The 12,314-nt window shown below is 53.2% G+C and overlaps 1 protein-coding gene and 1 pseudogene across 2 annotated transcripts in view; one reads left to right on the top strand and one right to left on the bottom strand.

Moving 5' to 3' along the window:
* The window catches only part of LOC124040408 (serine/threonine-protein kinase LMTK1-like), a 129,161-nt gene that overhangs the window by 86,079 nt on the left and 30,768 nt on the right, over window positions 1–12,314 (top strand). The window lies entirely within an intron of this gene.
* Window positions 7,133–8,988, bottom strand: LOC124040409 (annotated as a pseudogene).

The raw sequence follows: 12,314 nt of genomic DNA, 5'->3' as shown, positions 1-12,314 counted from the left end.
GTTCCTTTTGATGGCATTGAATGCCCTTCTTGCCTTGTCTCTCAGATCGTTCACTGCTTTGTGGAAGTTACCTGTGGCGCTGATGTTTAGGCCAAGGTATGTGTAGTTTTTTGTGTGCTCTAGGGCAACAGTGTCTAGATGGAATTTGTATTTGTGGTCCTGGCGACTGGACCTTTTTTGGAACACTAATATTTTGGTCTTACTGAGATCTCTTATCTCTCTCTCTCCTCCCATCGCTCTCTCACTCTCTCCTCCCATTGCTCTCTCACTCTCTCCTCCCATTGCTCTCTCACTCTCTCCTCCCATTTATCTCTCACTCTCTCCTCCCATCGCTCTCTCACTCTCTCCTCCCATTGCTCTCTCACTCTCTCCTCCCATCGCTCTCTCACTCTCTCCTCCCATTGCTCTCTCACTCTCTCCTCCCATTGCTCTCTCACTCTCTCCTCCCATCTCTCTCTCTCTCTCTCTCTCTCTCTCTCTCTCTCTCTCTCTCTCTCTCTCTCTCTCTCTCTCTCTCTCTCTCTCTCTCTCATCTCTCTCTCTCTAACTCTCTCTCTCTGTGTCTCTCTCTCTCTGTGTCTCTCTCTCTGTGTCTCTCTCTTGGTTCAGTTCACACAAGAGGCTTTATGTATTTGAAGTCAGCTCTGTGAGGAGGGATGTTCAGGAAATGACTGTCAGAGTGAACCATATCAAATTCATATAGTCACTTTCACAGGTTTTCTCAAAGGGAATACAATATATAAGGTAAAATAAAGGTGAGACAATAAAGGGAAAAGTTTTGTGCCTTTATTCTGTCTTTGACGAAGTCATGGAAACCTTGCAGTAGACTGGAGTGTTTTCAGTGAGGAGTCTTCAAGGATGTCAGGGCATACTGTGCTATATATGCTGGCTCTTCAATGCCCTGGACCACTACTGAGCCTATCCCCATCCCCTATCCCCAATTCCCTGGACCACTACTGGGCCTATCCCCATCCACTATCCCCAATGCCCTGGACCACTACTGGGCCTATCCCCATCCCCTATCCCCAATGCCCTGGACCCCTGCTGGGCCTATCCCCATCCCCTATCCCCAATGCCCTGGACCACTACTGGGCCTATCCCCATCCCCTATCCCCAATGCCCTGGACCACTGCTGGGCCTATCCCCATCCCCTATCCCCAATGCCCTGGACCACTGCTGGGCCTATCCCCATCCCCTATCCCCAATGCCCTGGACTACTGCTGGGCCTATCCCCAATTCCCTGGACCACTACTGGGCCTATCCCCATCCCCTATCCCCAATGCCCTGGACCACTGCTGGGCCTATCCCTATCCCCATCCCCTATCCCCAATGCCCTGGACCACTACTGGGCCTATCCCCATCCCCTATCCCCAATGCCCTGGACCACTGCTGGGCCTATCCCCATCCCCTATCCCCAATGCCCTGGACTACTGCTGGGCCTATCCCCAATTCCCTGGACCACTACTGGGCCTATCCCCATCCCCTATCCCCAATGCCCTGGACCACTGCTGGGCCTATCCCCATCCCCTATCCCCAATGCCCTGGACCACTGCTGGGCCTATCCCCATCCCCTATCCCCAATGCCCTGGACCACTACTGGGCCTATCCCCATCCCCTATCCCCAATGCCCTGGACCACTGCTGGGCCGATCCCTATCCCCATCCCCTATCCCCAATGCCCTGGACCACTACTGGGCCTATCCCCATCCCCTATCCCCAATGCCCTGGACCACTACTGGGCCTGTCCCCATCCCCTATTCCCAATGCCCTGGACCACTACTGGGCCTGTCCCCATCCCCTATTCCCAATGCCCTGGACTACTGCTGGGCCTATCCCCAATTCCCTGGACCACTACTGGGCCTAACCCCAATTCCCTGGACAACTACTGGGCCTATCCCCATCCCTACTGCCCTGGACCACTGCCTGGCCTATCCCCATCCCCTATCCCCAATGCCCTGGACCACTACTAGGCCTATCCCCATCCCCTATCCCCAATGCCCTGGACCACTACTGGGCCTGTCCCCATCCCCTATCCCCAATGCCCTGGACCACTACTGATCCTATCCCCATCCCCTATCCCCAATGCTCTGGACCCCTACTGGCCATATCCCCATCCCCAATGCCCTGGAACACTGCTGGGCCTATCCCCATCCGCTATCCCCAATGCCCTGGACCACTACTGGGCCTATCCCCATCCCCAATGCCCTGGACCACTGCTGGGCCTATCCCCATCCCCTATCCCCAATGCCCTGGACCACTACTTGGCCTATCCCCATCCCCTATCCCCAATGCCCTGGACCACTACTTGGCCTATCCCCATCCCCTATCCCCAATGCCCTGGACCACTACTGGGCCTATCCCCATCCGCAATGCCCTGGACCACTACTGGGCCTATCCCCATCCCCTATCCCCAATGCCCTGGACCACTACTTGGCCTATCCCCATCCCCTATCCCCAATGCCCTGGACCACTACTGGGCCTATCCCCATCCCCAATGCCCTGGACCACTACTGGGCCTATCCCCATCCCCAATGCCCTGGACCACTACTGGGCCTATCCCCATCCCCAATGCCCTGGACCACTACTGGGCCTATCCCCATCCCCAATGCCCTGGACCACTACTGGGCCTATCCCCTATCCCCAATGCCCTGGACCACTACTGGGCCTATCCCCATCCCCTATCCCCAATGCCCTGGACCACTGCTGGGCCTATCCCCATCCCCTATCCCCAATGCCCTGGACTACTGCTGGGCCTATCCCCAATTCCCTGGACCACTACTGGGCCTATCCCCATCCCCTATCCCCAATGCCCTGGACCACTGCTGGGCCTATCCCCATCCCCTATCCCCAATGCCCTGGACCACTGCTGGGCCTATCCCCATCCCCTATCCCCAATGCCCTGGACCACTACTGGGCCTATCCCCATCCCCTATCCCCAATGCCCTGGACCACTGCTGGGCCGATCCCTATCCCCATCCCCTATCCCCAATGCCCTGGACCACTACTGGGCCTATCCCCATCCCCTATCCCCAATGCCCTGGACCACTACTGGGCCTGTCCCCATCCCCTATTCCCAATGCCCTGGACCACTACTGGGCCTGTCCCCATCCCCTATTCCCAATGCCCTGGACTACTGCTGGGCCTATCCCCAATTCCCTGGACCACTACTGGGCCTAACCCCAATTCCCTGGACAACTACTGGACCTATCCCCATCCCTACTGCCCTGGACCACTGCCTGGCCTATCCCCATCCCCTATCCCCAATGCCCTGGACCACTACTAGGCCTATCCCCATCCCCTATCCCCAATGCCCTGGACCACTACTGGGCCTGTCCCCATCCCCTATCCCCAATGCCCTGGACCACTACTGATCCTATCCCCATCCCCTATCCCCAATGCTCTGGACCCCTACTGGCCATATCCCCATCCCCAATGCCCTGGAACACTGCTGGGCCTATCCCCATCCGCTATCCCCAATGCCCTGGACCACTACTGGGCCTATCCCCATCCCCAATGCCCTGGACCACTGCTGGGCCTATCCCCATCCCCTATCCCCAATGCCCTGGACCACTACTTGGCCTATCCCCATCCCCTATCCCCAATGCCCTGGACCACTACTTGGCCTATCCCCATCCCCTATCCCCAATGCCCTGGACCACTACTGGGCCTATCCCCATCCACAATGCCCTGGACCACTACTGGGCCTATCCCCATCCCCTATCCCCAATGCCCTGGACCACTACTTGGCCTATCCCCATCCCCTATCCCCAATGCCCTGGACCACTACTGGGCCTATCCCCATCCCCAATGCCCTGGACCACTACTGGGCCTATCCCCATCCCCAATGCCCTGGACCACTACTGGGCCTATCCCCATCCCCAATGCCCTGGACCACTACTGGGCCTATCCCCATCCCCAATGCCCTGGACCACTACTGGGCCTATCCCCATCCCCAATGCCCTGGACCACTACTGGGCCTATCCCCATCCCCTATCCCCAATGCCCTGGACCACTACTGGGCCTATCCCCATCCCCAATGCCCTGGACCACTACTGGGCCTATCCCCATCCCCAATGCCCTGGACCACTACTGGGCCTATCCCCATCACCAATGCCCTGGACCACTACTGGGCCTATCCCCATCCCCTATCCCCAATGCCCTGGACCACTACTGGGCCTATCCCCATCCCCAATGCCCTGGACCACTACTGGGCCTATCCCCATCCCCAATGCCCTGGACCACTACTTGGCCTATCCCCATCCCCAATCCCCAATGCCCTGGACCACTACTGGGCCTATCCCCATCCCCAATGCCCTGGACCACTACTGGGCCTATCCCCGCCAAATACAACACATGTAGACTGTAAAATGCTTAGTTACGAGCCCCTAACCCACAATGCAGAGTTAAAAAGTAAGAACAATTCTCAAAAAAGGAAAAAAGATGAGACTATATACAAGGAGTACAGGTACTGAGTCAATATGCAGGGGTATGAGGTAGTAATGAGATTATATACAAGGTGTACAGGTACTGAATTAATGTGCAGGGGTATGAGGTAGTAATGAGACTATATACAAGGAGTACAGGTACTGAGTCAATGTGCAGGGGTATGAGGTAGTAATGAGACTATATACAAGGAGTGCAGGTACTGAGTCAATGTGCTGGGTTACGAAGTAGTAGTGAGACTATATACAAGGAGTAAATTAAATGAAATCAAATGTATTTATAAAGCCCTTCGTACATCAGCTGATATCTCAAAGTGCTGTACAGAAACCCAGCATAAAACCCCAAACAGCAAGCAATGCAGGTGTAGAAGCACATTGGCTAGAAAAAACTCCCTAGAAAAGCCAACACCTAGGAAGAAACCTATAGAGGAATCAGGCTATGAGGGGTGGCCAGTCCTCTTCTGGCTGTGCCGGGTGGAGATTATAACAGAACATGGCCAAGATGTTCAAATGTTCATAAATGACAAGCATGGTCAAATAATAGGTCTGGGACAGGGAGCACGTTCGGTGAACAGGTCAGGATTCCATAGCCGCAGGCAGAACAGTTGACACTGGAGCAGCAGCACGGCCAGGTGGACTGGGAACAGCAAGGAGTCATCATGCCAGGTAGTCCTGAGGCATGGTCCTAGGGCTCGGGTACAGGTACCGAGTCAATGTGCAGGGGTATGAGGTAGTTGAGGTAATTGAGGGAATACTGTATGTACATCTAGTATAGATTAAAGTGACCAGGATAGATAATAAACAGTGTGTCGTGTGTAGAGTCCAGTGAGTGTGTGGGTAGAGTCCAGTGGGTGTGTGGGTAGAGTCCAGTGAGTGTGTGGGTAGAGTCCAGTGGGTGTGTGGGTAGAGTCCAGTGAGTGTGTGGGTAGAGTCCAGTGAGTGTGTGGGTAGAGTCCAGTGAGAGTGTGGGTAGAGTCCAGTGAGTGTGTGGGTAGAGTCCAGTGAGTGTGTGGGTAGAGTCCAGTGGGTGTGTGGGTAGAGTCCAGTGGGTGTGTGGGTAGAGTCCAGTGAGTGTGTGGGTAGAGTCCAGTGAGTGTGTGGGTAGAGTCCAGTGAGTGTGTGGGTAGAGTCCAGTGAGTGTGTGGGTAGAGTCCAGTGAGTGTGTGGGTAGAGTCCAGCGAGTGTGTGGGTAGAGTCCAGCGAGTGTGTGGGTAGAGTCCAGCGAGTGTGTGGGTAGAGTCCAGCGAGTGTGTGGGTAGAGTCCAGCGAGTGTGTGGGTAGAGTCCAGCGGGTGTGTTGATAGAGTCCAGACTGTGTGGGTAGAGTCCAGTGGGTGTGTGGGTAGAGTCCAGCGAGTGTGTGGGTAGAGTCCAGTGGGTGTGTGGGTAGAGTCCAGTGAGTGTGTGGATAGAGTTCAGACTGTGTGTGTAGGTAGAGTCCAGTGAGTGTGTGGGTAGAGTCCAGTGAGTGTGTGGGTAGAGTCCAGTGAGTGTGTGGGTAGAGTCCAGTGAGTGTGTGGGTAGAGTCCAGTGGGTGTGTGGGTAGAGTCCAGTGGGTGTGTGGGTAGAGTCCAGTGGGTGTGTGGGTAGAGTCCAGTGAGTGTGTGGGTAGAGTCCAGTGGGTGTGTGGATAGAGTCTAGACTGTGTGGGTAGAGTCCAGTGAGTCTGTGGGTAGAGTCCAGTGGGTGTGTGGATAGAGTCTAGACTGTGTGGGTAGAGTCCAGTGAGTCTGTGGGTAGACTCCAGTGAGTGTGCATAGAGCCGCCATGTCAGTGTAAAAAAAATGGTGTCAAGGCAATTAGTCAGGATATCCATTTGATTAACTGTTCAGCACTTTTATGGCTTGAGGGTAGAAGCTGTTCTGGAGCCTTTTGATCCCAGACTTGGTGCTCTGCTACCACACGGCAAGTGGTACCGGAGCACCAAGTCTGGGATCAAAAGGCTCCTGAACAGTCTATGACTTTGGTGGCTGGAATCATTGACAATTTTTAGGGCCTTCCTCTGACACTGCCTGGTTTAGAGGTCCTGGATGGCAGGGAGATCGGCCCAGTAATATATGGGCCGTACGCATTACCCTCTTTAGCGCTTTATAGTCTGATGCCAAGCAGTTAACATACCAAGCAGTTAGCATACCAAGCGGGTAGCATACCAAGCAGTTAGCATACCAAGCAGGTAGCATACCAAGCAGGTAGCATACCAAGCAGGTAGCATACCAAGCAGTTAGCATACCAAGCGGGTAGCATACCAAGCAGTTAGCATACCAAGCGGGTAGCATACCAAGCAGGTAGCATACCAAGCAGGTAGCATACCAAGCAGGTAGCATACCAAGCAGTTAGCCTACCAAGCAGTGATGCATCCAGTCAAGATGCTCTCAATGGTGCAGCAGTATACATGCTTTAGGATATGAAGGCTGCATGCCAAATATATTCAGCCTTCAAAGGGGCGGCAGCGTAATAATATATGCCATTTAGCAGACGCTTTTATCCAAAGCGACTTACAGTCATGTGTGCATACATTCTACGTATGGGTGGTCCCGGGGATCGAACCCACTACCCTGGCGTTACAAGCGCCATGCTCTACCAACTGAGCTACAGAAGGACCAGGAGAGGCCTGGTGATGCCTCTCCTGTTGTGAGGTCTGATCTGTGCTGTCAGTAAGGCCTGGTGATGCCTCTCCCGTTGTGAGGTCTGATCTGTCCCACTGGTGCTGTCAGTAAGGCCTGGTGATGCCTCTCCTGTTGTGAGGTCTGATCTGTGCTGTCAGTAAGGCCTGGTGATGCCTCTCCTGTTGTGAGGTCTGATCTGTCCCACTGGTGCTGTCAGAAAGGCCTGGTGATGCCTCTCCTGTTGTGAGGTCTGATCTGTGCTGTCAGTAAGGCCTGGTGATGCCTCTCCTGTTGTGAGGTCTGATCTGTGCTGTCAGTAAGGCCTGGTGATGCCTCTCCTGTTGTGAGGTCTGATCTGTCCCACTGGTGCTGTCAGTAAGGCCTGGTGATGCCTCTCCTGTTGTGAGGTCTGATCTGTCCCACTGGTGCTGTCAGTAAGGCCTGGTGATGCCTCTCCTGTTGTGAGGTCTGATCTGTCCCACTGGTGCTGTCAGTAAGGCCTGGTGATGCCTCTCCTGTTGTGAGGTCTGATCTGTGCTGTCAGTAAGGCCTGGTGATGCCTCTCCCGTTGTGAGGTCTGATCTGTGCTGTCAGTAAGGCCTGGTGATGCCTCTCCTGTTGTGAGGTCTGATCTGTCCCACTGGTGCTGTCAGTAAGGCCTGGTGATGCCTCTCCTGTTGTGAGGTCTGATCTGTCCCACTGTGCCCCCTGCTGCGGGTCACCATACTGAAGGTGGTGGGTGGTTTAGGACTCAGCGTTTTGGAGAAGAACCTGAACACAGACTCCATGCAGACAGATGGAGCCGCGTCATGACTCTGTGTCCCAGCTGACATCTGAGGGCATCCTGCTTTCAGTGACCCACCTCCTAGAGCGTGTCCTCAGCAAACTCCCGGGCCACCGCGTCCAACGGCTGGTGCCACAGGCTGTGGGAGGAGTCCAGGAAGGCCGCCGCCCACACCTGCCCCACCACTTGTTGTGGGCGTCGGCACAGCAGGTCCACGAACGCCAGGCCTCCGTAACCGTGCGCTACCACGACGACACGCCGGGAGACGCAGCGCGACACCAGAAGGTCCCAGACGCGGTGAACGTGCTCCTCCGGAGTCTCCCCAACACCTCCTCCCTGGTTGGGGTTCATCAGGAGGACAGAGCTGCCCTCTTCTAGGACCCTCTTCACGTAGGGGATCATGCTGCCTCTTTCCAGACCTCGGCTGGCAGCAGCCCTCCAGCTCCACAGCCCGCAGCGCATCGTTCCCCGGTCCTGGACCACCACCAACAGGGTGGCAGGGCTCTCCAGGGCCCCAGGGGAGAGGTACACGTAGCCCTGGCTGGGGGCTCCTCGGTGGGGGCTAAAGTAGACCCTGTGGTCCCCTTGCCCCTGAGGCTCTGCTGGAGGAGGGAGGTAGACCCCCTTGCTGAGAGATGGAGGAGGGAGGTAGACTCCCTTGCTGAGAGATGGAGGAGGGAGGTAGAGCCTGAAGAGGTGCAGCTGCTCCTCCAGGAGAGAGTGAACGTGTTGGGTGACGTGGAGACATAAGGCCTGGTCCTCTCTCTGGGCGGCGTCTGGGTCACAGCTCCGCTGGAACATGAAGGGCTCCTGGGTGACCCGGTGACACAGACGCCCGTCCGAGGTGAAGCGATAGGGGAAGATTGAGGGAGGGGAGACAGTCTGACCCCCCTGGCTCTGGGTCTGACCCCCCTGGCTCTTAGCCGTGTCCAACATTAACTCCATCCTGGCTAAAGTGATGCGTTGTGGCACTCGTCAGCCCCAAAAACAGTCGCTGTGTGCGTTCTGGCGACCAGTTGTAATCCAATAACCCAAAGAAGCCAATGAGAAAAGGCACTAAACGTTACTTTCCTCTCGACTGAATATTAGTAATGACCGCGCCGACGACGCTTTGACAGATGGACGCCACAAACGAAAAGCGACGACGTGACGACGCAACCCCCCCATCTATAGGTCAAAGGTGCATGACATAGTGCACGAGTGGCATGGAAAAGACGCGTAGCCTAGTGGTTAGAGCGTTGGACTAGTAACCGGAAGGTTGCAAGTTCAAACCCCCTAGCTGACAAGGTACAAATCTGTCGTTCTGCCCCTGAACAGGCAGTTAACCCACTGTTCCCAGGCCGTCATTGAAAATAAGAATATGTTCTTAACTGACTTGCCTGGTTAAATAAAGGTAAAATTAAAAAAAGAGGATGGCCCTCATCAAGACTATGTTGATGTGTTTGGACCATGATAGGTCATTAGAGATGTGGACACCAAGGAACTTGAAGATCTCGATCCGCTCCACTACAGGCCCGTTGATGGGAATGGGTGAACAGGGAGTACAGAATGGGACTAAGCATGCTCCCTTGAGGGGCCACTGTGTTGAGTGTCAGCGTTTTGCCAACCCTCACCAACCCTCAACCCCCTAGAAGTCCAGGATCCAGTTGCAGAGAGAGGTGTTTTAATCCCAGGGTCCTTAGTTTACATTTACATTACATTTAAGTCATTTAGCAGACGCTCTTATCCAGAGCGACTTACAAATTGGTGCATTCACCTTATGACATCCAGTGGGACAGTCACTTAACAATAGTGCATCTAAAACTTAGGGGGGGTGGGGTGAGAGGGATTACTTAACCTATCCTAGGTATTCCTTAAAGAGGTGGGGTTTCAGGTGTCTCCGGAAGGTGGTGATTGACTCCGCTGTCCTGGCGTCGTGAGGGAGTTTGTTCCACCATTGGGGGGCCAGGGCAGCGAACAGTTTTGACTGGGCTGAGCGGGAGCTGTACTTCCTCAGTGGTAGGGAGGCGAGCAGGCCAGAGGTGGATGAACGCAGTGCCCTTGTTTGGGTGTAGGGCCTGATCAGAGCCTGGAGGTACTTTAGTAGTTGAGCATGGAGTTTAGTGATGAGCATGGAGGGCACTATGATGTTGAACGCTGAGCTGTTGTCAATCAATAGAATTTTCATGTATAGTATGTGTTCCTTTTGTCCAGGTGGGAAAGGACACTGTGGAGTGCAATAGAGATTGCATTTTCTGTTGATCTGTTGGGGCGGTATGCGAATTGGAGTAGGTCCAGGGTGTCTGGGATGATGGTGTTGATGTGAGCCATGAACAGCCTTTCAAATAATTTCATGGCTACAGATGGGAGTGCTACGGGGTGATAGTCATTTAGACAGGTTACCTTGGCGTTCTTGGGCACAGTGACTATGGTGGTCTGCTTGAAACATGTTTGTATTACAGACTGGGTAAGGGAGAGGTTGAAAATGTCAGTGAAGACACTTGGCAGGTGGTCAGCACATGCTCTGAGTACACGTCCTGGTAATCCATCTGGCCCTGCAGCTTTGTGAATGTTAACCTATTTTAAGGTCTTTCTCACATTGGCTACGGATAGCGTAACCACACAGAACAGCTGGTGCTCCATTGCATGGTTCAGTGTTGCTTGCCTTGAAGCGAGCGTAGAAGGTATTTAGCTCATCTGGTAGGCTCGCGTCACTGGTCAGCTCGGGGCTGGGTTTCCCTTTAATCCATGATAGTTTGCCAAATCAGACTAGCGACAGAGCTGGTGTAGTAGGATTCAATCTTGACTCTTTGCCTGTTTGATGGTTCGTCAGAGGGCATAGATCGATTTCTTATAAGTGTCCAGATTAGTGTCCCGCTCCTTGAAAGAGGCAGCTCTAGCCTTTAACTCAGTGCGGATGTTGCCTGTAGTCCATGGCTTCTGGTTTGGATATGTATGTACGGTCACTGTGGGGACGATGTCGTCAATGCACTTATTAATGAAGCCGGTGACTAATGTGGTGTATTCCTCAATGCCATCGGATGAATCCCGGGAACATTTTCCAGTCTGTGCTAGCAAAACAGTCCTGTAGCTTTACCATCCGCTTAATCTTACCACTTCTGAACTGAGTGCGTCACTGGTACTTCCTGTTTGAGTTTTTGCTTGTGAGCCGGAATCAGGAGGATAGTGTTATGGTCAGATTTGCCAAATGGAAGGCGAGGGAGAACTTTGTATACGTCTCTATGCGTGGAGTAAAGGCGGTCTAGAGTTTTTTCGCTTCTAGTTGCACAGGTGACATGCTGGTAGAGATGAGGTAAAAACGAATCTCAGTTTTCCTGCATTAAAATCACCGGCCACTAGGATAATTTTCTTGTTTTCTTATGGCCCTATACAGCTCGATTACTGCGGTCTTAGTGCCAGCACCGGTTTGTGGTGGCAAGTAGACAACTACAAAAAATATAGATAAACTATTTTGGTAAATAGTATGGTCTACAGCTTATCATGATGCATTCTAAATTAATATTAGAGCTCACGCACCAGCTGTTGTTAACGAAGAGACACAAACCCCCTTGAGACGCTGACGTTCTGTCCTGATGATGTATTGAAAAAACAGCTAGATGTATATACTCAGAGAAACATAGGATATTACAGTTGTTCAGATCACGTCGATAGGATAGTCTCGGACAGAGTCCAGTTTATTCTCCAGTGATTTCAGGTTAGACAATAGAACGGATATAGACGGTTTAATTCTCTTTCCGACATAGTCTCGTCAGGTGTCCTGCACGCTGGCTTCCATATCTCTACCTCACACACGCACGCACGCACGCACGCACGCACGCACGCACGCACGCACGCACGCACGCACGCACGCACGCACACACACACACACACACACACACACACACACACACACACACACACACACACACACACACACAAACAAACATCTGCCTGTAGTGTAATCACCCTGGCCCAGCTAGCCTACACAAGTGGTCCTTGGTATGCCAAGCATGCGAGAGCCAAACCCACGTTCTCTATCCCTCTTTCTCTCCCAGTCTTTCCTATCTATCCGTAACAATAGCCCTGCTTGTCTGTTGTCGTGTAAGATAAGGGGCTGATGCATTCAGATACATTCATGACATCAGATGGTTGAGCCGAAATAATGACCTCTACCACACAGTTGGGTGTGGGTCAGTTCGTAGGTCAGAATGCTGCTTGACCAGCCATTCCAATATACTGTTCCTCAAAGCCTGGGCTCATACACATAAAGCTTCTCAGAGTAGGAGTTTTGATCTAGGATCAGTTCTGTCTTTTAGATCATAATGAATATTATTATATGGACCTGATCCTAGATTAACACTCCGACTCTGAGACCCAGCACTTCAGTGGAGGGGGAGACATGAGGGTAATCTTGTCCCCAAGGTGCTTAACTCATAATGTTGAAATAAGAATTGTGGACCATCACAGAAGAGTAGTGGAATAAGTTGTGGTACTGTAGGCCTATG

This window comes from Oncorhynchus gorbuscha, linkage group LG07, assembly GCF_021184085.1.
Source record: "Oncorhynchus gorbuscha isolate QuinsamMale2020 ecotype Even-year linkage group LG07, OgorEven_v1.0, whole genome shotgun sequence".
NCBI classification, from domain to species: domain Eukaryota; kingdom Metazoa; phylum Chordata; class Actinopteri; order Salmoniformes; family Salmonidae; genus Oncorhynchus; species Oncorhynchus gorbuscha.
This window is presented reverse-complemented; position numbering and strand designations above follow the sequence as displayed.